This window comes from Podarcis bocagei, assembly GCF_964188305.1.
Source record: "Podarcis bocagei genome assembly, chromosome: 11".
Taxonomy (NCBI): domain Eukaryota; kingdom Metazoa; phylum Chordata; class Lepidosauria; order Squamata; family Lacertidae; genus Podarcis; species Podarcis bocagei.
Genome location: NC_138136.1, coordinates 12,640,554 through 12,668,155, shown reverse-complemented (window position 1 = coordinate 12,668,155; position 27,602 = coordinate 12,640,554). Strand labels below are relative to the sequence as shown.

At 43.5% G+C, this 27,602-nt stretch overlaps 1 long non-coding RNA gene across 2 annotated transcripts in view; it reads right to left on the bottom strand.

Moving 5' to 3' along the window:
• The window catches only part of LOC308597895, a 46,414-nt gene extending 22,268 nt beyond the window's left edge, over positions 1-24,146 (bottom strand). For both annotated transcript variants that reach the window (XR_014013262.1, XR_014013263.1), the window contains exon 1: positions 24,047-24,146. This is a non-coding gene — a long non-coding RNA (uncharacterized lncRNA). The remainder of the gene's footprint in view (positions 1-24,046) is intronic.
• Positions 24,147-27,602: the final 3,456 nt, after the last annotated feature.

Genomic DNA, 27,602 nt, shown 5'->3' with positions numbered 1-27,602 from the left:
AATTTCCTGGCTTTACTTGATTTTATTTTCATTCTATATGCATTTATAATTGTCCTCGCAACATCTTCCTCCTCTACCTCCATCCACTGTGCTATTTCTTTTACTAATCTTTCCTTTATATTTTCATTTTGTACTTCCGGGATTTGCCTCAGTCTTAAATTAATCTCCCTCTGTTTTAATTCATTCATTGCAATAGAGTCTTTTATTTCTTCCTGTATTCTGTTTAAGTCTGCTATCTCATTCCTCATTCTTTCTTCTTCTCGCTTCATTTCTTTCATTTCCTGCTTTGTCTTCTTTAATCCCTCATCCACTCTTTTTGAAACCTCTTTAATCTGTCCTTTTAACTCACTTACTGTCTCCTCAATCTTTTTATCCATTTTTCCAATTTTATTGTCCACCTGTTCCAATTTTGTCTCTAAGTTCTTTTCACTTTGCTTTATTTCTGCAAACATCCTCAATATTTCTGTTTTAAATTCAGTTTCTTGTTTTGAGGCTCTCCTATCAGTTGGGGTTCCTCCTTCTGCCCCTTTCTTTTGAGTGTGTGACATTTTCTTTAAACCTCGTGGGTTCCTTTGTATTGCTACGTATGTCACTAAATCACCTGTCCTCCCGGTATGTATCCTCCTATCCTTATAGTTGGGCTATCCAGTTGCTCAATTAACCCCTAAGGGGTATTAATCTCCAAAGTTGCTATAAACCCCTTTGTATATTAACAACATATAATGTTAACCACACGTAAAGACAGGTGATAGATTACCAAAGGTAGAAAGAGGACCCCAAACCCCTCTTCTCTAAACGTTCGTTTTAGCCAATATGTTTATGTATTGTCCTCCTTTCTAAGGCTTAGAGGAGGATGGTTGATCTTCCGTCGCAGTGGTATCCTAATTTGTATTCTTCTTGCCCCTATTTGGGCTATTCCAACCAGTCCTTTGATAACAGCTTGACTTATAAGGTTCTTAGTCCCAAAACAGTCGGCTTCCCAAATTGAGATGCAATACTTAGTACAGTCCACCGTGGGGAGTCAGTCCCTTTAAACTTGAGAGCAAGGTCCTTAGGTGCTTAAATGCTTAGGTAATTGGATAATTAGATAATTAGGCTTTCCTGTTTGCCTGTTTTTCACACTGTTTTTCACACTGTTTTCTCCCAACTCCTGACTCTATGGCCCTAAAATTGAGTCCAAAGGGGGAAATAACAAATAAGAAAAGTCCGAGAACAAAAAAGAGAACAGTAACTCACAATGCCCAAAGTGCTTTTCTTCTTCCCTTTCTTCACAGCTTTTTAAGAGCTGCTTAGCATATTATTATTATTATTATTATTATTATTATTATTATTATTATTTGTCTATTTTTGGTTTTTTTGAAGAATTAGCAAATACAGTATGACAACATCAGTGAAGCAAAGTGAAGCCTTTATCTTAACTGCCCCATTCAACGATTACTTTGCTTCTCAGTTTGTTTCTTTTGTAGCATGATATATTTATTAAAGAACCATGCTGAAAGGAGAGCCATAGATAATCTCAGAAACAACCCAGACATTATAATTAAAGAAGCAGACAAAGGTGGAGCTGTCGTCATCATGAACAAAACTGACTACATTCAGGAGGCTCACAGACAACTTTCCAATACCGCCTTTTACACAAAATTGGACTCAGACCCCACACAAGAATACAAGAAAGAACTGAACAAGATTGTTAAGGAGCTACCCCCACACATCCAAGAACAGATCCTCACCAACACACCAACAGAACCTCGACCAGGAACTTTCTATCTTCTACCTAAAATACACAAACCAGGAAATCCAGGACGCCCCATCATTTCAGGTATTGGCACTATTACAGTGGGTGTCTCCGGTTATATGGACTCTGTTCTGAAACCATATGCCATCAGTGCTCCCAGCTATGTACGTGACACCACAGATTTACTGAGGAAAATACAATCTTTAAATAATCTTCCCAACAATACTATACTAGCTACTATGGATGTGGAATCTCTGTATACCAACATCCCACACAACGATGGTTTACAAGCTATAAGGAACACCATTTCAGATAAAACCACAGCGGACCTTGCCACCAAACTCTGCCAATTTGCCCTTACCCACAACAACTTCAAATTCGGTGATGACCTGTTCCTTCAGATCAGCGGCACAGCAATGGGCACCCGCATGGCCCCACATCTTCATGGCAGATTTAGAACAACGTTTCCTAAACTCCTACCCACTCAAACCTCTCTTGTACCTGCAATACATTGACGATATTTTTATCATCTGGACACATGGTCAACAGACCCTGGACACCTTTCACCAGAAATTTAATGATTTTCACCCCACAATCAACCTTACAATGAATCAATCTATGCAAGAAATACATTTTTTGGACACTACTATAAAAATACAGGATGGGCGCATAGACACCACCTTATACCGTAAACCAACTGACCGACAAACATATCTACATGCCTCTAGCTACCATCCCAAACATACCAAACAGTCCATTGTATATAGCCAGGCACTACGTTACAGCCGCATCTGTTCCAATTCTACAGACAGAGACTCTCACCTAAGAGATCTACAGCAAACCTTTTCAGAACTAAAATACCCAGCAGATGAAGTTAGACAACAGATCAACAGAGCGAGACTGATACCCAGAGAGAACTTGCTGCAAGACAGACCCAAAAAAGAAAATAACAGAACACCTCTAGTCATCACATACAGCTCCCAAGTTAAAACAGTACAACGCATCATCAGAGATCTACAACCTCTCCTGGACAATGACAGTTCTCTTTCTCAAGCTCTGGGAGGAAGACCTTTCATTGCCTACAAACAGCCACCCAATCTTAAACAACTCCTAACCCATAATAATACTACAACCAGACTTAACACGGACACTGGCACCAGAGCCTGCAATAAACCCAGATGCCAACTTTGCTGCCACATACACCCGGACAACACCATTACTGGCCCCAACAACATCACACATACCATCTCGGGACTATTTAATTGCTCATTGTCTAACATTGTGTATGCCATTAAATGCCAACAGTGTCCTTCAGCTCTCTATATTGGACAAACAGGCCAAACCTTACGCCAAAGAATAAACGGACATAAATCCGACATCAAGAATCACAAAACAGAGAAACCAGTAGGAGAACACTTCAATCTCCCAGGACATTCTATACAAGATCTCAAAGTAGCTGTTTTACTACAAAGGAATTTCAGAAATAGACTGGAAAGAGAAGCTGCTGAATTGCAACTCATTACCAAACTTAAAACCATGGAGAGACCTGGTCTGAACAAAGACATTGGATTCTTATCTCATTATACATGACTAAGCCATTTCTCACCTTCTCACCCCTTGCCTTTTCCTGTAAGACCTATTACAGTCGTTAAGAGTCGTCAACAGGCTCATCTCAGCTATCTGCCAATCTCCCATTCCCACCACCCTTCTGAGTAATACCCCTCCCCACCTTCTCACTATATAGAAGGGTCTGGCAACTTCTGTTTCAGTGTATCTGAAGAAGTGTGCATGCACACGAAAGCTCATACCAAGAACTAACTTAGTTGGTCTTTAAGGTGCTACTGGAAGGAATTTTTTTATTGCGATATTGGAATGAAACATGGTACACATTAAGTTTGAATACTAGATGACTGCCAAGGTAGCTAGTTTTGTGCAGCAGCAATAGTTTGTCGGCGCAGGATCATGTATTAAGTTTAGAATTTTTAACACCTTACCTTGTCTTTTTACCATTTTAATAACTATTTTATATCTCTTATTTTTTTCTAAAATATTTTACATTGTTTTTAATCTCTGCATGTAATAGTATACAGTGGTACCTCGGGTTACATACGCTTCAGGTTACAGACTCCACTAACCCAGAAATAGTAGCTTGGGTTAAGAATTTTGCTTCAGGATGAGAACAGAAATCGTGCTCCGGCGGCGTGGCAGCAGCAGAAGGCCCCATTAGCTAAAGTGGTGCTTCAGATTAAGAACAGTTTCAGGTTAAGAAAGGACCTCTGGAATGAATTAAGTATGTAACCAGAGGTACCACTGTACTCAGTGTATTTTATTGTGTTTTATGTGTTTTGTTTTCTTCTTATCTTCTCTACTGGTCATTGACTGATTACACACACACACACACACACACAATATTGTCAGAGACTGGGCAGAGGACGAATGGTGGAGACCGCCTCGCCTCCCCAGCTTGACCCTTCCAGGGAGGAGGAAGAGGAAGACGGTATACAACATGAGTTTGAGGGAGGTCACAGCTCAGAGGAAGATGAGAGGGAAAGCTGGGAAATCATGGGAGAGCCAGAACAACACCCAGCTGACATGGGATCATTAGAAAGCATCCCAGACCCTCCATCTCCTAGAACCCGGTGAGCCTTAAAAGTAGGAGAGCAAAGAGCTCAAAGACAGAAGGCACATAGCAGCACCCACAGAGGAGATGATAATGATGAATGAGAAGGTGGAAGAGATGGGGTGAAGATTCACTCGGGACAACGCCTTTATCCAAGAGCGATAAGGCGGACAGTGGTGGGAAGTAGGGGGAGGAGAGGTGGGGAAATATTGTTAAAAAGGTGTAGTCATTGGTATATCAGTATTCAAATCTGAATTGTCAAATTGTGTTATTAGTGTTATTATGGTTTTTGTTGTATGTGTCTTTTGCGGTTGTTTGTATTGAAAAAATGATTAAATAAATTAAAAAGAGAGAGAGAGAGAGACAAGGGGTGGAGATTCACTCGGGACAATGCCATTATCCAAGAGCAGGCATAGGCAAACTCGGCCCTCCAGATGTTTTGGGACTACAACTCGCACCATCCCTGACCAGTTGGCTAGGGCTGATGGGAGTTGTAGTCCCAAAACATCTGAAGGGCCAAGTCTGCCTATGCCTGTCCAAGAGGCTGGGTTCTATAGCCTCTGTCTGAAAAGACTGAAATAAAAAAGGATGGCAAGAAACTTTTCCTTGTCTTTATACTTTCCTGGGCAACCAGCCAGGAGCTGATGACAGCATCCTGACTGACACACACGCGCGCACACACACACACACCATAATAAAACATTAAACATTTTAAAAATTCCAGGGTCTTCTAAAGGTTGTATAGTTACTTCTCTCCTTGAATTGGGGATCACATGACTCCATCACCTCTGATGAAAATAAGGATGGCCTAAAGAAAAGCAGGACGTTCTTGGATCAAATCGGATTCTGTAAATCTGGGAGTGTCTCTGGAAAACAGGGACACCTGGAGGGTCTGGACTGTCACACAGTCAATCTCCCTGAGTCTTATTCCTCCTCTGATAAACATTTGCCAGTCAGCCTCTGTACTGGGAGAGGAAGAGTGTCCCGCCCACATCATCTGACTTTTGGCTACTGGAGGGAAAATAGGGAAAGGAAGAATATGTGCAATGACAGCTAAGTATGTTTTGCTTTCTGTTGGGACAGTAAGGCCCATTTACTGAGTGGTTTGGGGAAAACCCACATTGTTTGCATAACCACAAGTTCTGTTAAAATAGGATTACTATTTAAAGAGAGTTACAGAAGCAGCAGGCGGGTGTTGCATTTTGTTAAACAGGATATGCTTGGGGGGGGAATATTCACTTCTGCTACACATTACTTTGAGAAATGTTGTCACTGAAAGCAGTTTAGCCTATAAATTTTGCATTGGACTTGGAAGTCAAATTCTTCTTTCTCCTGGCCGTTCAAGAAATTGCAGAAAAACAATAGCTTTTCCTAAAGCTTCTAAACACTTCTCATTAAACAGGAAATGTGCAGCAACAGTTCAACAATGGATAATTTTCCGTCAGAAATTGGTTCAGAGTTTTTGTTTTACCTTTCTGAGCGATGGGACTAGTAAACAAACAGGCAGTCATTCAAATGTACTAATAGAGGTAGTAAAACTGTTCATTGCTGCAGCTTGTTGGGAGCCGTGGGCAACACAGATACATTATTTAACATTAAACATTTAATATATTATAATCTGTTTGCATAAGATGACTCTACCCAGGAACATGATATGATATCAGCAAAAGATGGGGTTCAAAGTACGCCAGCATGCTATAATTGTTGTTGCATTCATAATCCCTTAACCAAATATGCAGAAAAGCTTGGTTGCCTCAGAAGAGCAGGATTCAAATGTGATAGCTGTAGGAACATGCAGCCTTGGCACTTGTTCTCAGCCTAATCAACTGTTATTTATTAAGATGAGATTGTTGCATGTGGGTGGCGCTGTGGTCTAAACCACTGAGCTTCTTGGGCTTGCCAATCAGATGGTCAGCAGTTCGAATTCCCACAACGGGATGAGCTTCCGTTGCTCTGCCAACCTCCTGCCAACCTAGCAGTTCAAAAGCATGCCAGTGCAAGTAGATAAATAGGTACCACTGTGGCAGGATGGTGAATGGCATTTCTGTGTGCTCTGGTTTCCATCACGGTGTCCGTTGTGCCAGAAGCTACAGTTAGGTCCATCATGAGACATCCGCCAGCTTCCAGCCATGGATACCAGCAGCATTCAAGCAAGCAAACTTCCTTATTATCGCTCCCTAGCATCCCACGGCCAGAGGATTGCCTCCTTCCACCCACCAGTTTGCCTCCTCCAAGTGGAAGAAATCTGGGCAGTGCTGAATGTCACATCCATTGTCAGGTGTGTCCTGCTGGAAATAGAAAATGGCTTTCCCCTTGGCTTGACTTTATATCCACTCAGCTACCAAGGGCTTTTGTGACATCACAAGAAACCCACAGTCAATGGCAACAGCTGGGGAGGCATCATCTTCACTGTTTTGAGCCTCACAATGGTGGGTGGACCTTTCAGTGATTGTGTGCTTGATTATTTGGGACATGGGTGGTGCCTTGGTCTAAACCACCAAGCTTCCCAGTCAGAAGGTTGGCGGTTCAAATCCCCGTGATGGAATGAGCTCCTGTTGCTCTGCCCCAGCTTCTTCCAACTTAGCAGATCGAAAGCACACCTGGGCAACTAGATAAATAGGTACTGCTGTGGTGGGAAGGTAAAAGGCATTTCCATGCACTCTGGTTTCCATCACAGTATCCCGTTGCGCCAGAAGCACATTCTCCTCAAAACTGCTCGTGTTGCTGTACAACAGTCAGAGAGCTACACAATGTGGCTTTCTTTTCTTTCTTTTTTCTTTTGCACACAAGATGATGTGTGTTAACATGAGGGAGTTTTCAAAGACACACCCACCTGCCGCTTGAAATGACACAGTCAGGCATTCTACCATCTCACTGGGCATCAAGTGTAAAGTAGCTCTTGTGCCTCATGCTGACATGTATCAGACTGAGACAGCAGAATCATGACATGAAATAGTAGACAGTATCCCTTCAGGATGTGGGGGTGTACTTTTTTCTTTTGGAAACCCATTACGTTTTCTCCAACTTACGAGAAGTCTTTTTTCTTTGTGAGTATTTAAAAAAAACAAAACAAAACAACAACAACAAATATGATCCCCAAAGTTACAAACTATGGTGGGGAACCCCACCATAAGCTTCCTACCACATTCTGCTAGACCGTAGAGCCAACTGCTTTTTATTCATCACATGAAAAGCAGCTGGAATCTAATTATTTGGTATTCTGAAGGCTCCCTCTGGACTTGCCTTGACATCTTACTGGAAGGGAAAGTGGCCAGTGGGCTTTCGCCTTCTGTCCTTATCTGTGGTTATCTCATTCAGCTAATCATCGCTAACAGTAGGATGAAGAGTAGGAGATGCTGGAGTTTCTTCACCCCTGCTGTTTCCTTTACATAACTATTTTCTAGATTGGTTTGATATTACGTGGCACTTTTGGAAGACACAAAATGCCTATAGGGTAAAACTTGAAAACTCAAAAATTGGCAAAGACTATATACCAAAAAGACTATATACCAAAGGGACGCGGGTGGCGCTGTGGGTTAAACCACAGAGCCTAGGACTTGCTGATCAGAAGGTCGGCGGTTCGAATCCCTGCGACGGGGTGAGCTCCCGTTGCTCGGTCCCAGCTCCTGCCAACCTATCAGTTCAAAAGCACATCAAAGTGCAAGTAGATAAATAGGTACCGCTCCAGCGGTAAGGTAAACGGCGTTTCCGTGCGCTGCTCTGGTTTTCCAGAAGCGGCTTAGTCATGCTGGTCACATGTCATCGCGCCACTCCTTGGTGTGTGGAGTACCTCAGGGTGCGATACTCTCCCCGATGCTTTTCAACATCTTTATGCGCCCCCTCGCCCAGCTTGTTCGGAGTTTTGGGCTGGGTTGTCATCAGTATGCCGATGACACCCAACTCTATCTGTTGATGGATGGCCATCCTGACTCGGCCCCAGACACACTGACCAGATTTTTGGAAGCTGTGGCTGGATGGTTACGTGGGAGCCGGTTGAAGCTAAATCCTTCGAAGACAGAGGTCCTGTGGCTGGGACGGGGCGATATGGGATTGGGGGGGCAACTCCCATCTCTTGCGGGGGCGCAATTAGTGCCAGCACCGTCCGTTAAGAGTTTGGGTGTAATCTTCGACACCTCCCTTTCCATGGAGGCGCAGATTGCAGCTATAACAAAGGCGGCATTTTTCCATCTCCGCCAAGCTAAGCAGTTGGCTCCTTACCTCTCTCGCCCTGACCTAGCCACTGTGATCCACGCGACGGTCACCTCCAGACTGGATTATTGTAACTCGCTCTACGTGGGGCTGCCCTTGAGACTGACCCAGAAACTCCAGCGGGTGCAGAATGCTGCAGCGAGACTCCTTACGAGGTCTTCGCTGCGAGATCACATTCACCCGGTGCTATACCAGCTGCACTGGCTCCCGGTGGAGTACAGGATCAGGTTTAAGGTGCTGGTTTTAACCTTTAAAGCCCTATATGGCCTAGGACCCTCGTACCTACGGGACCGCCTCTCCTGGTATGCCCCACAGAGAAACCTACGGTCTTCAAATAAAAACATCTTGAAGGTCCCAGGCCTCAGAGAGGTTAGGCTGGCCTCAACCAGAGCCAGGGCTTTTTCGGCTGTGGCTCCGATCTGGTGGAACGCTCTGTCACAAGAGACCAGGGCCTTGCGGGACTTGACATCTTTCCGCAGGGCCTGCAAGACAGAGCTGTTCCACCAGGCCTTTGGCCAGGGCACAGCCTGACTCCCTCCCTCGGCAATCTTCGCAGAGCTCTGGCCCAATGGTTGCCAGTGGCTTGAATTAATTAATTTTTATAATGAATGATTTTAGAATGTTGTTTATGTTGTACTTTTATACTGTTTTATTGTTGTTAGCCGCCCCGAGCCCGGCTTCGGCTGGGGAGGGCGGGATATAAATAAAATTTATTATTATTATTATTATTATTATGACCCGGAAGCTGTACACCGGCTCCCTCGGCCAATAAAGCGAGATGAGCGCCGCAACCCCAGAGTCGGTGACAACTGGACCTAATGGTCAGGGGTCCCTTTACCTTATATACCAAATGCATATTGCTAATTGGCATGCATCTTTGCAGCATCAATTACTCTAGGCCACTCCTGCAACTTTAAATTTGCTTTATTTCTTCTTGCATAAAATGTCAAGGAGAGCCACAAGTATCGCCAGAGGCCAAAAAATCCAGACAGAATTGCTTAGTAAACACCGTGGGCTGCTGCACTTGAGATCTGTCTGCATTTCATCACAAAACTAGACAAGTTCAAAATTCACCAATATATATTGTTATAATAATTTTAAGGTCTTACATATGTAAAATAGATGTTCATAAATGTACCAAGCTGTTGCAACAGCTTCAATAAAGATCAGGCTTACTAGCTGCTTTGCTTCTCAATATTCTCTGGTTGGCCTCTGTTATTTTCTCCTGCTGATAGAGAAACTACAAAAGGACTCTATATGGGCTCTTGGGTACCTGATAAGGGAAAAGGAGCCGTTTTTTTTCTCATAACATACACACACATACAGTGGATGCTCGGGTTGCGAACATGATCCGTGCAGGAAGCACGTTCGCAACCCGCAGCGGCACATCTGTGCACGTGCGGGTTGCAATTTGGCACCTTTGTGCATGCACAAAGCATGATTTAGCACTTCTGCACATGTGCAAGTGCCAAAACCCGGAAGCAACCCGTTCCGGTACTTCTGGGTACGGTGCAGTGCGCAACCCGAAATCGCACAACCTGAAGCGTCTGTAACCCGAGGTATGACTGTATAAAAATGTTTCTACACTCCTTCTTCCCATTCCCAACACAGAACCCTTGTGTGTAAAATGAAAAATAAAGGAGTTCAGATTCAGCAATGGTTGCCAAAAGAACCCAAATGCCCCTATAAGATTTCAGCTTCTCTCAGAAAGATTAAAATCGTGTTCGGATCTCCGGATAAAAACAGCCTTATCGAACTGAGAGGAAATGTGTCAGTTTCTGCAGGCCCACTGTGTTACGCAGCATTAGATAACAGATTTTGAAAATTAGGTTTGTAGAGGCATCTATTGTGTCACAGCATGATCTAGTGGTGAGATCTAAGAAATCTGGAATTCAGGCTCCTTTCATCTCTGCAGCCAGTGAAGAGTTTCAGACAAACTGCAGCCCTCCATGTAGCCTGATCCTAAGGATGTTTCTTCAGCAGTCAACTCACTGCTGGGACTTACCGTAATTCCAATGCAGTAGGATTGCAGGCCTGATCCTGTATTTCCTTGGCAGTACTACTGAGTAGAATCAAGTTTACTGCCAAGCAAGTGAGCATGCACTTGCAATGTGTAGCCTAAGGCTTCAGTCCTGAGGACACTTATTAGGGAGTCTCACTGGACACAATGAGACTTTTTCCTAAGTAAATGCATAGGACTCCATGGTTAATCATACTTTCTGACAAATTTTCTGTCAATTTATAGCTATAGATAGTCCTCAAGTGTTGAAAATTTTCAGTCTATTGCTTGAATATATTTTGGCTCCTCCTAGTTTCACTGTCTGTGAATTATGACTGTGAATTGCAACTGTGGATCCTATTTAAGTATTATTCTATATTATTTTAATATTGAGGAAAGCAAAGGACTTGGCCCACCCTCCTTGTAGCTCTTAGTCCATGTCTTCCTTCATCCATATGCAAAAATTATTATCATTATTTTATTACATTATGTGCTCAATTGCCCAAGTGGTATCTAAGCAGTTTACATGTATCCCCCACTTTGCCATCTACAAATAGTATGGGGAAGGTTGAAACCTGTTTTCACTGAATCCTGGGTGGAATCTACACACATATTAAAAAATGCTATGAAAATGCTTTTTAAAAAACCTTTTGAAAACTATATTGAATTTGCCATAGCTCACCATTGCCATCTAGTGTCGCATTTGTATATTGCACGTTACAACACACTTAAAATGTTTTATTTGCAGCTGTATAGCTGAGTCCTTAGAATTAAGTATGATTCATATTGTGTGGCTGTAGATCCAGGCTAGCACATACATTTCAAACAGAGTTATAAGGCATAAAGTAGCATCTTAAGGGTGTACCTTCTCCAGGGATGTTGAACAATTAACAATTAACATGCATAAGCATGAAGTTCATTTTCACATACAGTCACCAAAAAGTCCTGCACCACTGAGTTAAGCAGAAGAGACCACTCGTATTGTCCTTTTTTAAGGTCCCATGTGCTGGGTATATAATTCAAGAGGATATTTTGCTCTGTAAATGTAAGGTTGTTCCGTACAGTTCTGTTGATAGTTTCAGTTACCTTCTGGCAAAAATCTTTCAATACAGGAAAATGAAAAAGCATACGTTTTAGAGAAGCATTATCCCTATTGCATCTCCAACAGATAGATACCTTAGATAGCCCTTTTTTCAACAAACGTCAGTGTATTCTAAATATTATATTTTTGTCAATTTAAGGTCCAGAGACACCCTTGTTATAGCAGTTAAAACAGTTTCCCACTGTGTGGTCGAAAGTGAGATGCCTAATTCTTTATTCCAATCCCCCCTCAGTGCCTGTGTATTATACTGGTTTGCTAGTAACAAAGATTTATATATGCTGATGGCTGGGGTTTTTTGTGGCATAAGAATTAATCAACTGCTTCAATATCTCTGGGGTCTCTGAGGCTGTAAAAGCTGCTGGCCCGTAGATGGTGGTTAACAAGTGTTTTATCTGGAGATGTTGCCATTGAGCATTTGTAGGTAATCTGTATTTGTCTGTTAAGATGGGATATGCAACTAGTTCTTTGGCGATCCCTCATAGCCAAGTAAGATGGTCTTCCATAAACACAATTTTAAAAGTGAGTCTGTAAGTGACTGTGGAGGCCAATTCTGGATCCACACGCCCTTCCACAGTGGAGACATAGGTTTCCGGGCTGGAGTTGATCATGGTGAGGGTTTGCCAAGCGTGCCTTTCTCTAAGCACATTTCTCCCTTTTGTCCTGAGTTTGAGTGTCTTCAAAACCCATTACACTTTTGGTAAAGGCTGTTAAATGTATGGGAGCCCCATAGAACCAGGCTGCCTTGTTCTCATTTAATAACTACATGAAGCCACTTTTTTTATTTTTTAAGCAATTGTTTGCTGACAGTTTGGAAGGCTTGTTTTCAATGCAAGACAATGACCTGCCAACATGGAGTTCATGGAGGGTGCTGAAATTCAATTGCTTTGTTTTTGTGTGGCAAGGTCCCAAACCCTCCTGGGAAGTGGAATAAAGACACATGGAACAGTATTTTAGGTTAATGGCTGAAACAGGCCACAACTCTATTGGTTACAGATTGTGAGTGGTATTGGCTTAGGCACTGGAAACCACACAACTATATCTGCCCGTCTGCAGGAGTCTTGAAAGGGTTAACCACCAGTAGGAGGAGCCCTGCTGATGCACAGCAACCAGGAACTCCCCCAGGGTCACTGCTAGGGGTTGTGCCATGGCCCTAGCCCCCCATTTGGGGCTTCAGACAGAGACCACTCCCCCCCAGAATCCTTTAATGGAATACCCTTAAATTAAGAGGGGTAGGTGATGGCCACTACCTCCCCTCACTTCCAACCGAATACTCCAATGCCTAACCGCCAAACCTTACAAAGTTGTAACAATTTGCTATGAGGTAGGCGAAAAACCAAATGGCTGGTGCCAATTTGCCAAGTGGGAAAAAATTCCTACCAGGCCCCTTGGACAACCAAGGCGAGCAACCAAGGTCCATAGCAAGGTCAAGACATAACGAGCCTAACCTAAGGGCAGGAGAACTGACAGAGCAGGGAGAAAACAGGGGCAAGTCCTCAGCTGTGGACAGTTTAAATAGCCTGGGCCATGCCCCTGGACCGTCCGGATTGGTCGGCCTAAGGATGACGTGCCTGAGGACCATCCAATGGCGCAAGGGCTATCCCACCCCATGCGCGTGGGGAAGGCTTGCTCCCAGCCCGCAGCGTCATCTCCCCGGGAACGCAAAATGGCTTTCAAAGAACTCTACCTAGATTTAAGCTACTGCTTAGTGACTACAAGCAGTGACACCAAACTGGGAGGGGTGGCTAACACCCCAGAGGACAGGATCACACTTCAAAACGACCTTGACAGATTAGAGAACTGGGGGAAAACAAACAAGATGAATTTTAACAGGGAGAAATGTAAAGTATTGCACTTGGGCAAAAAAAATGAGAGGCACAAATACAAGATGGGTGACACCTGGCTTGAGAGCAGTACATGTGAAAAGGATCTAGGAGTCTTGGTTGACCACAAACTTGACATGAGCCAACAGTGTGACGCGGCACCTAAAAAAGCCAATGCAATTTTGGGCTGCATCAATAGGAATATAGCATCTAGATCAAGGGAAGTAATAGTGCCACTGTATTCTGCTCTGGTCAGACCTCACCTGGAGTACTGTGTCCAGTTCTGGGCACCACAATTCAAGAAGGACACTGACAAACTGGAACGTGTCCAGAGGAGGGCAACCAAAATGGTCAAAGGCCTGGAAACGATGCCTTATGAGGAACGGCTAAGGGAGCTGGGCATGTTTAGCCTGGAGAAGAGGAGGTTAAGGGGTGATATGATAGCCATGTTCAAATATATAAAAGGATGTCACATAGAGGAGGGAGAAAGGTTGTTTTCTGCTGCTCCAGAGAAGCGGACACGGGACAATGGATCCAAACTACAAGAAAGAAGATTCCACCTAAACATTAGGAAGAACTTCCTGACAGTAAGAGCTGTTCAACAGTGGAATTTGCTGCCAAGGAGTGTGGTGGAGTCTCCTTCTTTGGAGGTCTTTAAGCAGAGGCTTGACAACCATATGTCAGGAGTGCTCTGATGGTGTTTCCTGCTTGGCAGGGGGTTGGACTCGTTGGCCCTTGTGGTCTCTTCCAACTCTATGATTCTATGATTCTATGATTCTACAATGGCTGACAGGGCAACTAAGAGGCAGAACTGTTGAGAGAGATCCACTAGAAAAACTTCAGACATTGGAGTCACCTGGAAGCAACCATAGGTTTTATTGGAAAAGCAGCCACAGAGATTAGTACCAGGATTTATTTAGTACCAGGTACAGATTTTGACACAGGTGGCGCTGTGGGTTAAACCACAGAGCCTAGGACTTGCCGATCAGAAGGTCGGCGGTTCGAATCCTCGCAACGGGGTGAGCTCCCATTGTTCAGTCCCTGCTCCTGCCAACCTAGCAGCTCGAAAGCACATCAAAGTGCAAGTAGATAAATAAGTACTGCTCTGGCGGGAAGGTAAACAGCGTTTCCGTGCGCTGCTCTGGTTCACCAGAAGTGGCTTAGTCATGCTGGCCACATGACCCGGAAGCGGTACGCCGGCTCCCTCGGCCACTAAAGCGAGAGAGCGTCGCAACCCCAGAGTTGGCCACGACTGGACCTAAAGGTCAGGGGTCCCTTTACCTTTTTTTACAGATTTTGAACTTGCTGTACAAAACTAAAGTCTTTGTGCTGCTTCTCCCTTCAGTCAGTCAGATGACTTTAATTAATGGTAGTGTCAGTCATCAAAGGAGGAATATGCTCCCCATGTCGCTGTTTTAATAAGAGTGAGTATTTTGTAAAGCTCAGCCACTGCAGGAGTGCAGGTATATTTAAAAAACGAACAGTGTCTTTCAGACTCTGTCACTTACAAAGACCTCTTGGGGGATTTATAGTGTAGCACCCTGCTTGTGGTTAACGCTTAGCTGGAATGAAATATTCAACGCAGCAATAGAGAAATTAAAATAATTATTTATTTGTCAGACAAATAAATGAGAGGCACAGTGGTATATGGTTACCAAGCTCTGGCCTGGCCTCCTGCCATTATGGCCAGCACTTATATTCCCTTAATCCAGCCCCCTTTGCTCCTCCTGTGGCTGCCTCTGTCCAATCAGCCTGGTTGAATTTCCTATTGGCTGATTGCTATAACCAATCCTAAAAGATACACCCATATCCTCCTGTCCTTATATGGAACACAAAGAGCTATATATTGTTACATCTATAAATGACAAATAAGTAGTAATATATCTTACATGTGTCTCAACAAGGAATCTTAATTACCAGCTCACCTCTTGCCCTCCTTGCCCTATTGCCTTCTAAAACAAATGGTTAATCTTAAATTTTTATTTTAAACATATGTCAAGGATCTTGAGTTTCACATCAACATTGAAAGATCTCCTTCATTTGAAGGTTTCTAAACAAATGCCTGACAGCTATATATCAGGACTGCTTGGATGGCGTCTTCCTGTCTGGCAGGGGGGCTAGGCTGGTGGCTGACTTAATTTCAGGATAAATACAACTCTTACAACTATATGAAATAAGAATCTAGCATTTCTTAAATCCTTTGCATAATTACATTTAAACCAATATATTTTAATACATAACATAGGTAGCCTTTTAAAAGGAATAAGGCCTTTGTAAAGTAGAAAAGGAACTCAGTAAAAAACCGCTTTAAAAGAAGCCTCTTCAGTTTACACCCCCCCCTTCAGCCAGCTGCTTTTCCCAACATTTATTGCCCTTTAACTCTCTCAGTTTAAGAAAGAAACAGCTTTAAAAAGACTTCCCAAAAATGCTCTCCCAAAAATGCTCTCTTTCTGCCAGCTAGATGCTTCTCCATTTGGTCTTGGCCTTTTAACCTTAGAAAGAAGATCTGGCTCATTTTACTGGGAGGCACATTGGTATTATTTTACTATTTACTCATTCCTAATTATGTTTATCTCTGCCTTTTTTATCTTCTGTAACATGTAGGGTCAGTGTCCTCTCTCTCAGCCTGTAATTCCCCCTTTTTACGACTTTGAGAATTGTTTTTTGCTATAAATCAAGGGGCCCCTTTGTCTAGGAGGAAAACATTGCCAAGGTTCTCTAAGCAGCTGTCTTCTGCCTGGCATGAAACTTTTGAAAATCTTTAAGCTCTCTCTTTAATATACAAGCCCTGATCAAACATTAATAAAAATGCAGGCTTATGCCTGATGCCTCAATAGTACAGTGGTACCTTGGGTTACAGACACTTCAGGTTACAGATGCTTTAGGTTACAGACTCCGCTAACCCAGAAATAGTACCTCGGGTTAAGAACTTTGCTTCAGAATGAGAACAGAAATTGTGTGGCGGCAGCGGAAGGCCCCATTAGCTAAAGTGGTACCTCAGGTTAAGAACAGTTTCAGGTTAAGAACAGAGCTCCAGAACGAATTAAGTTCTTAACCCAAGGTACCACTGTATGTGCAATGAGATCAAAATCTGGAAGCAGTGAAAAATATTATTTTGAGTTGAGCTGCAAACCTCTCCAGAGGCTGTGCAATCTGTGTGGAGCGACCAGGTCAGGCCTCTCCTGCTACAAACTTAAGAGGAGCTCCTTCAATGATTTTCTTGCCATTGCAAGGCAGTTTTGTGCAATTATCTGGTGAGAATCATGCAGTCTTACCTGCTCATTACCGATGTGATGGTTAGTCATGTTGCCCTGTTAAGAAAAGTGGCAGCTCTTAAGTTTGGATGGCTTAGACAACCGACAGTCACTCTGTGACTTTGATCTAAAACCACATTGTACTGTATCTCTGGTAAAACCCAGCCGGAGGGTGATTGCTGGAAGTTGTGCATTGTGTCTGAAAGCATATGCCTGACAGCATCAATCAACTGTCTGGAATTTGGATCTGAATTTGGTGAGACTTGGACTGATGTAGCTGTACAACTGATAAAACCTGTGCAGCTGATTTTGTGCTCCGTGACTCCTGTTCAACCTGTAAATTTTTATTATTATTTTTTAAATGAACAGATAATTACAAAGATAGTGCAAGCCTCCAGCATTCTCTAAAGATAGTCCTGAAAATCTCACTGCTTGGGAAATAGGATTGTGACGCCACTAGTTGTGTTCAGAAAGTGTCATGTGCTCTACAGAAAAAGCTAGGGAACGCACTCTATCCAGACCATAGCACTTTGATATGCAATCTGTTGTAGATATTTAGGGTTGCCATACATCCAGATTTCTCCAGACATATCCAGAATACTGAAGTTGGCAGCAGTGCCTGGGTGGAAATCAAGTGGGGGGGGATGTCTGGGAAAATCCCCCCCTCTCTCTCTTGCAATTTTGCCCCAACTTTTCACTGTTTGAAATATGGCAACCCTAAGATATTGTGCCTCTGATGCACTGAAAGAGCAAATTTCACCACTATAGTTTTCAAATGATTTTAGTAGAGGGAGCCGCTCCATATGTACATTCCCACAACACAGACTACCTACCTCATACAATATATATCAGCGGTTGCATCAAGATGTCACAAAAAACCAAGCCTAGCCTTTCCCAGGGATCCTGTGCTCTCCCCAATCTTGCTCTCGTGCTGTCCTGAAGAGGAGTTTGGAAGTGTTAAGTACCAATTTCATATCACCACAGTTTAGAATTACATTTGAACCCTAAACTGTGACAGCCTTAGGTATGATATGCTGAAACAAACCAGTTTCATAAACCACAGTTTGGAGTGGATTTGCTTTAAGCAAACCACAGTTAAGATGATAGTTTGCCAGGTCTGGATGACAAACTGAAGGGGGCTTCTGAATTCCTCCTTATAGCAGTGGCAGCAGTGAGGGAAGCAAGTGAGCCTGAAGAAGGTTGCTGTTGTTGTTTAGTCATTTAGTCGTGTCCGACTCTTTGTGACCCCATGGACCAGAGCACGCCAGGCACTCCTGTCTTCCACTGCCTCCCACAGTTTGGTCAAACTCATGCCGGTAGCTTCAAGAACACTGTCCATCCATCTCGTCCATAATTCAAAAGCATCAGTTCTTCAGCGATCAGCCTTCCTTATGGTCCAGCTCTCACTTCCATACATCACTACTGGGAAAACCATAGCTTTAACTATATGGGTCTTTGTCGGCAAGGTGATGTCTCTGCTTTTTAAGATGCTGTCTAGGTTTGCCATCGTCTTTCTCCCAAGGAGCAGGCGTCTTTTAATTTCGTGACTGCTGTCACCATCTGCAGTGATAATGGAGCCCAAGAAAGTAAAATCTCTCACTGCCTCCATTTCTTCCCCTTCTATTTGCCAGGAGGTGATGGGCCCAGTGGCCATGATCTTGGTTTTTTTTTATGTTGAGCTTCAGACCATATTTTACGCTCTCCTCTTTCACCCTCATTAAAAGGTCCTTTAATTCCTCCTCACTTTCTGCCATCAAGGTTGTGTCATCTGCATATCTGAGGTTGTTGATCAAGCACATTCTAAATGCAGCCAATTTATACGGCAGCTTTCCCCAATTTGGTGATCTTCGGATGTTATCAGACCTTTGTTTCTGACCATTGGTCATGCTAGCTGGGACTGATGAGTGTTGCAGTCCAACATCTGGAGGGCACCAAGTTGGGGAAGGTGATGTGTAAGAGATGTCTTTAGTATAAAAATGTGGTGTAAAAGATTTGTCTCGTATATAAGGCAAAATACAACCCTGATTGCAACCATTCTAATATGAATAGAAAGACCTAGACCTAATCTGGCTTATTTAAGTGGTATTTTCTCTTAAAGTATATGAAAAGGAAGTTAAGTTCCTTTCAAAATCAATTTAACGTTCTCTAAACTGGAAAAGAGGATACAAATAAATCAACAGCTACAAGACTGATTTTTGTTTAATGTACCCTGCTGTGGCAGCTCAAGAAATAAATCAACTGATAGAGAAATTCACAAATGATACTTGGAAAGCACAGAAACATAGATCAACCCTATTGTCAATAAAACAGTTCGTTTAGCTTAAAATCAAGAGGAACAAATTCATCTAATTAGACTGATAGAGTGGGAACTTCAAAATAAAACTAAAATCGGGAGATAATGGCGAAACAAGAAACAGTGAGGGTTTTCAGATCCAATTACAGTGGTACCTCAGGTTACAGACGCTTCAAGTTACAGACGCTTCAGGTTACAGACACCGCTAACCCAGAAATAGTGCCTTGGGTTAAGAACTTTGCTTCAGGATGAGAACAGAAATTGTGCGGCGGCAGCAGCGGGAGGCCCCATTAGCTAAAATGGTACCTCAGGTTATGAACAGTTTCAGGTTAAGAACGGACCTCCAGAACGAATTAAGTTCTTAATCCGAGGTACCACTGTACATTTAGCAAAGGCACATTGTACAGTCTTCCCCAGGTTAACCAGATTGCATTTGGAGTGCAAATGGGAGTATTAATGTGCCCATGTACTAAAATCCCTCTGGATGTGCTAAACATGTCAGGGTTGACCACTTCAAGTGCAGACTGTGTGCTCAGAAGCATTTTTCTGTATTTCCTAACCCAATAATTTATACCTGTGGTTGCTGAACAGCTTGGTAGGTTTCTGGATGAAACATCTGCTTTGGATCCATTCCAGTCCGGCTTCCGCGCTGGTCATGGGACCGAGACGGCTCTGGTCGCCCAAACAGATGATCTCCGCAGGCAGCTGGATCGAGGTGGGTCGGGGCTGCTGATTCTTCTAGATCTGTCAGCAGCCTTTGACATGGTCGATCACGAACTCCTGGACCACCGCCTTGCCGACGTGGGGATCCAGGGCACAGTCCTTCAATGGCTGCGCTCGTTTCTCTCTGGTCGGGGACAGAGGGTGGCGCTTGGGGGGGAATTGTCACCGCGCCACTCCTTGGTGTGTGGAGTGCCTCAGGGTGCGATTCTCTCCCCGATGCTTTTTAACATCTTTATGCGCCCCCTCGCCCAGCTTGTCCGGAGTTTTGGGCTGGGTTGCCATCAGTATGCTGATGACACCCAACTCTATCTGTTGATGGATGGCCATCCTGACTCGGCCCCAGACACACTGACCAGATGTCTGGAAGCTGTGGCTGGATGGTTACGTGGGAGCCGGTTGAAGTTAAATCCTTCGAAGACAGAGGTCCTCTGGCTGGGGCGGGACGATATGGGATCGAGGGGGCAACTCCCATCTCTTGCGGGGTGCAATTAGTGCCAGCACCGTCCGTTAAGAGTTTGGGTGTAATCTTCGATACCTCCCTCTCTATGGAGGCGCAGATTACAGCTATAACAAAGGCGACATTTTTTCATCTCCGCCAAGCTAAGCAGTTGGCCCCTTATCTCTCTCGCCCTGACCTAGCCACTGTGATCCATGCGACGGTCACCTCCAGACTGGATTATTGTAACTCGCTCTACGTGGGGCTGCCCTTGAGAGTGACCCAGAAACTCCAGCGGGTGCAGAATGCCGCGGCGAGACTCCTTATGGGGTCTTCGCTGCGAGATCACATTCATCCGGTACTATACCAGCTGCACTGGCTCCCGGTGGAGTACAGGATCAGGTTTAAGGTGCTGGTTTTAACCTTTAAAGCCCTATACGGCCTAGGACCCTCGTACCTACGGGACCGCCTGTCCTGGTATGCCCCACAGAGAAACCTACGGTCTGCAAATAATAACATCCTCAAGGTCCCAGGCCTCAGAGAGGTTAGGCTGGCCTCAACTAGAGCCAGGGCCTTCTCGGCTGTGGCTCCAATCTGGTGGAATGCTCTGTCACAAGAGACTAGGGCCCTGCGGGACCTGACATCTTTCCGCAGGGCCTGCAAGACAGAGTTGTTCCGCCAGGCCTTTGGTCAGGGCGCAGCCTGACTCCCTCCTCTGGCAACCTGCACAGAATTTTGCTTAATTGGTTGCCATCAATTTGATTTAATTAATTTTTATAATGAAATATTTTTAGATTGTGTGATTATTTGACTGTTTGATTATTTGATTGTTGTTAGCCACCCTGAGCCCGGCTTCGGCTGGGGAGGGCGGGATATAAATACAATTTATTATTATTATTATTATTATTATTATTATTATTATTATTATTATTATTATTATTATTTGCTGCTGCATGGAATAACGCATGAATCTGACTTTTGGAGTTTATAAGTAAAGCAGGTAAAATAAAGCAAGGGAAAACTGCGGTCTGACTGTGTAGTGATCAGGAATGAGAATTTGAAATCAAAACAAACACTTAATGTTTAAACAATTTTGTAGGAAAATAAATACCTTTCCTTCAACACAGGACCATAGTTGGCTGCTCCCGAGCATGAGAGCGGAAGGCGTGCCACCCTGGGCTCTGCCAGAAGCAGGGGCTTCTCACTACTGGCACCAAACTTATGGAATGCCTACCTCGGGCACTGAATGCCTTCAGGATCAGATGGTCTTTAAAATATTCACTACTTTTCTGTTGCTGCAAGTGGGGTCAGTCTCCTTTTTATGGATTAGTGCCATAGCTCATTCTGATGGGAACATTTTATTTCTTTGATAATAATTTTGCTATTGTTTTTTATTCATCAGCTTGATGGTTTAGTGATTTGATGGAAAATGCTCTGCACTCACTGAAGATAAAGTGGAACAGAAATCTTCAAAATAAATCAAATCCCCTCCCTTGGAGCTTACAACTCACCACTTTTGAGCAAGCCAAGCCCACACTATGTATTGTCTCTTTCCACCTTGAAAACTAATCAGCCTACTTTGTCTTTCCTGCATTAATTTTTCTGTACACTGCAATTTCTTAAGTTAAAGAACATCACTGTTAATTAAGCTTCGCTTCCATCACAAGTCAAATGGGAGGAAGAATTCCAAAATAAGAGATGAACTTTAAAACCCTCTGTCTTTGCAACTTCAAAAGTTGGGACGTCCACGTTCCTTACCTTTCTCTAGTAAGATTGTAAATAAGCATCGCCTACAAAGATGTGGATACTAGCAGAAATGTTACAGACTTTTCATAAGGACTTATTTTTAATAAAAAAATGCAAAAGATGTGGAAATGTGGAGAATTGGAAATTGTAAAAAATGAGAAACAGAAACAGTGATTGACAGATTCAACCAACCCTACTTGTCTGCAAGGGAAGTGGCATAGCGTGGGGGACTGTGGCCCTGGGCGCAAAATTTGTAGGGGGAAAGGCACAGGCTTTCATGGGGATCCCCGCCCTGGCAAAGGCAGCAGAACAGCTCGGGTCCATGGTGAGCTGGCATGGATGGAGGGAGGCGGGCAAGGGTTGACCCTACTGTGGCCCGGCCTGGTGCTCCTGTCCACGGGCATTGGGGGGATTTGTCTGCCAAGGGCCATAGGTTGGCCAGGCTCCCCCCTGCATGGGCAGGCAGACGGTACAGTGCAGCCCCACTTGGCTGTTGGTTTCTGCTCCTTCACTGTGCAGCGAAGTGCTTGTCACAAGACAATGTTTACATTCCACAGTCAGAGTACTGTTGGGTTTTCCCACGGGAATGGGAAGCTGGATGTGACGTACACTGGTTTCCTGTTTTTCACTGTTCTCTCGGAGTTCTTCATTCCGAGGAGAAGGACGGTTGCTTCTCTGCTCCCGCAGAGGCAAGATGCATGTTTGTAATTTCTCCACTTTGAACTGAAAATAAAGGAACATTAAGCATGTGGCACGTACTGCTCATCATTTCGTTGTGCACAGGACTCTGCAATTACAACATTGGCTCGTGGGGGGTGCTCTGGTGGCATTGGTGGCTTGTCCGCCCCGGGTGCTGGCAACCCACACTACACCACTGCCCCTAAGGATAGGCAATCAACCCCATCACCTGAAGAGTCTGGCTTTCTTATGAGGCTTCAGAAAGGGGGAAACTGTCCTATTGTGAACTTTGCCTCAGCAAACAGGATTCAGATATTGCTCCCAGTATTGCCTGGATGCAACGTTGGGGCTAAATATAGAGAATAGCTTGCCATGTGCTTGAGGAGCATCACTGATTTCTAAACGTAACAAAACTGGATCTAGAGCTCAATATTTCTAGCCAGCAGTGATGAGCAACTGCTTTTGAGCCAGGTGCTTCTTGTCCTAATTTTCTTTTCTTTTATCTCTCTTTCTGCTGCCATATGTTCTAAATAACACCAGGTGGCTTCAAATGCAGACAAATTCTGCCAACGATGCAGACTCCCAAATGCAATTACAGGAGACGTGGGTCTCAGCATTCCTTTAATGCGTGTCCGAAAGGTTTCCAACTTGTGTACTCAGCAAGGGTAAAATATTGAGGTTGTGGACATCTAATGTTTTAATTATAAAACCCTACAGGCTCAGAGTACATTTTGCTCTGCTTACTATAAAATGAGGCCTATAACGAAAGTCCCTTCTTGTCTACTGAAAAGCAGAGGCAGATATTACACTTGGGCTTACTGATCCCACACATCTTGTGATGAGGTTTATTGTAGGATTTTGAATCTTTCTGGGGGGGATGAAGCCAGAGAAGGAGAAATCATTGTCCATCGAATCACACAGTGGCAGAGCTACTTGCCACCAGAGGCAGAATTTGGAGAGTGTGACAGCTCCGATTGCACTGGGAACAGAACTTTGGGGTTGATGCCGGGGGCACTGCAAATATTATTTAGAAAGGAGTGCAAGAGGCAGAGGGGCACTGAATTTTGGTGAAGAAGTAGTAACTCTGGCCTGTGAGTTGCAGTACACCTTGAATCATGAGTTAGGGTTATGTGGTGGAAACACATCACCAAAAGTGAGTACATGCATTGTGAATAATATCTCACTTTCAGAAGACTTTAACTACATATTTTGTTAGTTTACTAACCGGTCATAGTAAAGGTAAAAAAGGTAAAGGACCCCTGGACAGTCAAAGGTGACTATGGGGTTGCGGTGCTCATCTTGCTTTCAGGCTGAGGGAGCTGGCGTTTGTCCACAGACAGCTTTCCGGGTCATGTGGCCAGCAGGACTAAACAGCTTCTGGCACAATGGGATACCGTGAAGGAAGCCAGAGGACACGGAAACGCCGTTTACCTTCCCGCAACAGTGGTACCTATTTATCTACTTGCACTGGTGTGTTTTCGAACTGCTACGTTGGCATGAGCTGGGGCAGAGCAACGGGAGCTCATCCCGTCATAGTACATACAGTGGTACCTCGGGTTACATACGTTTCAGGTTACAGACTCCGCTAACCCAGAAATAGTACCTCAGGTTAAGAACTTTGCTTCAGGATGAGAATAGAAATTGTGCTCTGGTGGCGCGGCGTGGCAGCAGCAGGAGGACCCATTAGCTAAAGTGGTGCTTCAGGTTAAGAACAGTTTCAGGTTAAGAACAGACCTCCAGAATGAGTACTTAACCCGAGGTACCACTGTATATACAACTTAAAAATCTTTGGTAATTTTATGACCTTCAGTGAAGTGGTGTGAGTCTCTGGATAATAGGTTTTACCTCTTGAACCAATCCACCAAGTATTCTGGCATACCACTTCAGACAGCTGAATACATACCCTCTAACATTTTGTGTTGGAAATTCGGGGCACCCACTACCATCCCCGTCACTGGCACTAATCCCTTCCTTGCCTGCCTGCAGCCACAACCCATTCTCTCACCTCCTCCTTCCCTCCCCTCTTCCCTTTGCTGTCTTCGGCCTCCTGCTCCTGCCCTGTGCAGCCTCACGTGACACAGCGCAGCCTAGAGCAGCTCCCAGAGGGTCGCCCCAACTTGTGCCATGTCCAGAGATGTCCATAGCCTAGAGCGGCCCCCAGAGGAGCGCTCCAGCCCTTGTTGCCTCTGGAGATACCCTGCAACCTAGAGTTATGTGACCCCAGAGCCAAGGAGATAAGTAGCTATACAATATATAGAAGACATCTGAAGGCAGCCCTGTACAGTGGTACCTCTGGTTACGAACTTAATTCATTCCGGAGGTTTGTTCTTAAGCTGAAACCGTTCTTATCCTGAGGTGCACTTTTGCTAATGGGGCCTCCCACTGTGCGCGTGCCTCTGGTGCACGATTTCCATTCACATCCCAGGGCAAAGCTCGCAAGCAGGAGACCTACTTCCCGGTTAGCGGAGTTCGTAACCCCAAGCATTTGCAACCAGAAGCGTTCATAACCAGAGGTACCACTGTATAGGGAGGTGTTCTTACTGTTTACTGTTTAATGATGTTTTTATATAAGTTGGAAGCCGCCCAGAGTGGCTGGGACAACCCAGTCAGATGTGTGGGATATAAATAATAAAATTGTTGTTGCTATATAGGATGCCACTATTTTCATCTGAGAAATGTTGGAGGGCATGAAACAGATTAAATCGTCCATACTCCTAGAGCATGCAGTGATTGTAAGAACATGTCACTTGTCACACTAGAAATATTTAATGAACTAAACTTGGAAATTAACTTGTGTTTATTTGCTGTGCTGCCCAACATGGGCAGCTTTTGTGTTTGGGGATATCTTCTTGGAAATGGCTGACGGGAGCTTGCTGGTGGCTCTTTGTACTTTATACTCTAATGTGCTTCAGTTAATTTTAGACAGCGATGCTGATCCATGTTCCTGTTACCTTCACTTTGGTTAAATTCATTACACACCTTGTTTTGTATGATGCAAACCTTCTCACTCAATGGTAACATCCTTTGGTCAGGCAATTGAAAAGGCATATCTCCGGGATTAAGTTGCATCCTCTTAGACAATCTACGCAGCAAATCATTTACCTATGAGATTCTTGATTTGTTCCAGATTGTCAGTTCTGCTTATGATGATCTCAGCCATGTCACTGCCTGAGCTCACAACGTCGTTCCCATATCGCAGATCCAGTAACCTAGGAAACTCCTAGGAAACTGGCTCCCATAAATACTCCTAAAGTCTCTAAAGGAAGCTACATTGCATCACTGTGATACAGGAAATAAATACAATGTAGGGCCTTATAACGTGAGAAAGACAAAATGGATCATACAGATACTTTTATTCAGTGCTTTTTTTCTAAAAAAAGAATGTCTAGGGGTACTCTCATTTTGACTCAAGAAAATCACCATTTTATAGTACAGTAAATGGACAAAAGTACAAAGATTCACAAATTGTTTAGGGGTATGCGTGCCCCCAGGAAAAAAATCACTTTAATTACACTATTTTTTGGAAGTAAGAATATGCAAGCTTGGTGACAAAGGTGTTTTGTTTTGTCAATGTCTTTATTGTATTTTTTATAATATCTGACAGGTAGTCCAGAAGTACCACTACGGGAACACAAAAACAAAACAAGCAATATATAAGTTCCTGCATGTGCTTATTTCCAGGTGTTACAAAATATGCCATTCATTTTATTTGTCTTCCACATCTCAGGGCAACCTGTAATATGATTGCAGGTTAATGAAATGCAATAGGGTCAGAGCTGCAGTGCTAATGAGAATTAACATTATAGCCCCTCCCAAAATTTCATGTAGGCAGAATAAAGCGGTTGCTGAACTCCTTGGAGAAGCCTATATCAAAGATGAGTAAGAAATTCAATATTTCTGGTTTCTGAGATGAACCAACCTAATTCTCACCTCCTGGACTAATTCCACTAGTTGGAATGTAATGATTTCTTAATGTAATGATTTCTCAAATGTTCTGGAGCTACTTGGCTCAGTTTGTTTTTTGGAGACACGTACTTTTAGAGAAAATAAATGTAAAAATATGTATTTAAAAGAAACTCACTCAGAGCCAGGTTTAGTCTCATAATATATACCAGGGGTAGGCAAACTAAGGTCCAGGGGCCGGATCTGGTCCAATCGCCTTCTAAATCCAGCCCGCGGACAGTCCAGGAATCAGTGTGTTTTTACATTAGAATGTGTCCTTTTGTTTAAAATGCATCTCTGGGTTATTTGTGGGGCATAGGAATTCATTCATATTTTTTTTCTTTCCAAAATATGGTCTGGCCCGACGCAAAGACCCCAAACTTTTAACCATAAAATAAATCAACAATCAGATAATTAATGTTTACTGTTGTAACAATTGTTGCCTCAAGAGTTACCAGTATCTTCTGTACCATTAAAATAAATAAAAGCAGTATTTTTAAAAAGGCGCACACCCATAAAAAACCAATCAGATAATTAAAAACAACAACACACACATTAACAACAAGTAGATAAATAAATAAGTACAGTTTTGACCGAATGGTGCACATTTTTGACCATCACTAGAGTGTCTGAATTATGCAATATTAAATTTAGGGAAATGACTGGGTCATTTTAACAGTTGCAGATCAGATCTTATGGAACCGTAGAAATGTGCTATTGGAAGATGAACACTATGTCCCTGTGTCTAATAGCAGTTGTAAAATGCTTGTGAAATTGCATGATTTTACCAAGCTATGCAGTAATGTACCTTAATCAGCGTTGGGCAGAGCAAACTGGATTAACAAGGTAGGTTTCAGCTTGTGAGCGTTCTATTAAGCAAAATAATTGTTACTGTTGTAATTCATTCTCTGCTCCAACCGCAGATTATATGTTTTTGCTTTGTGTGGTACATATTATAGCAAGGGAACATAATGTTTCCTAGTCTTCTTGAGATTGTTCTAACGACATGCGTGTAATTGCCTTCTACTCAAGAAGGTAACTACAA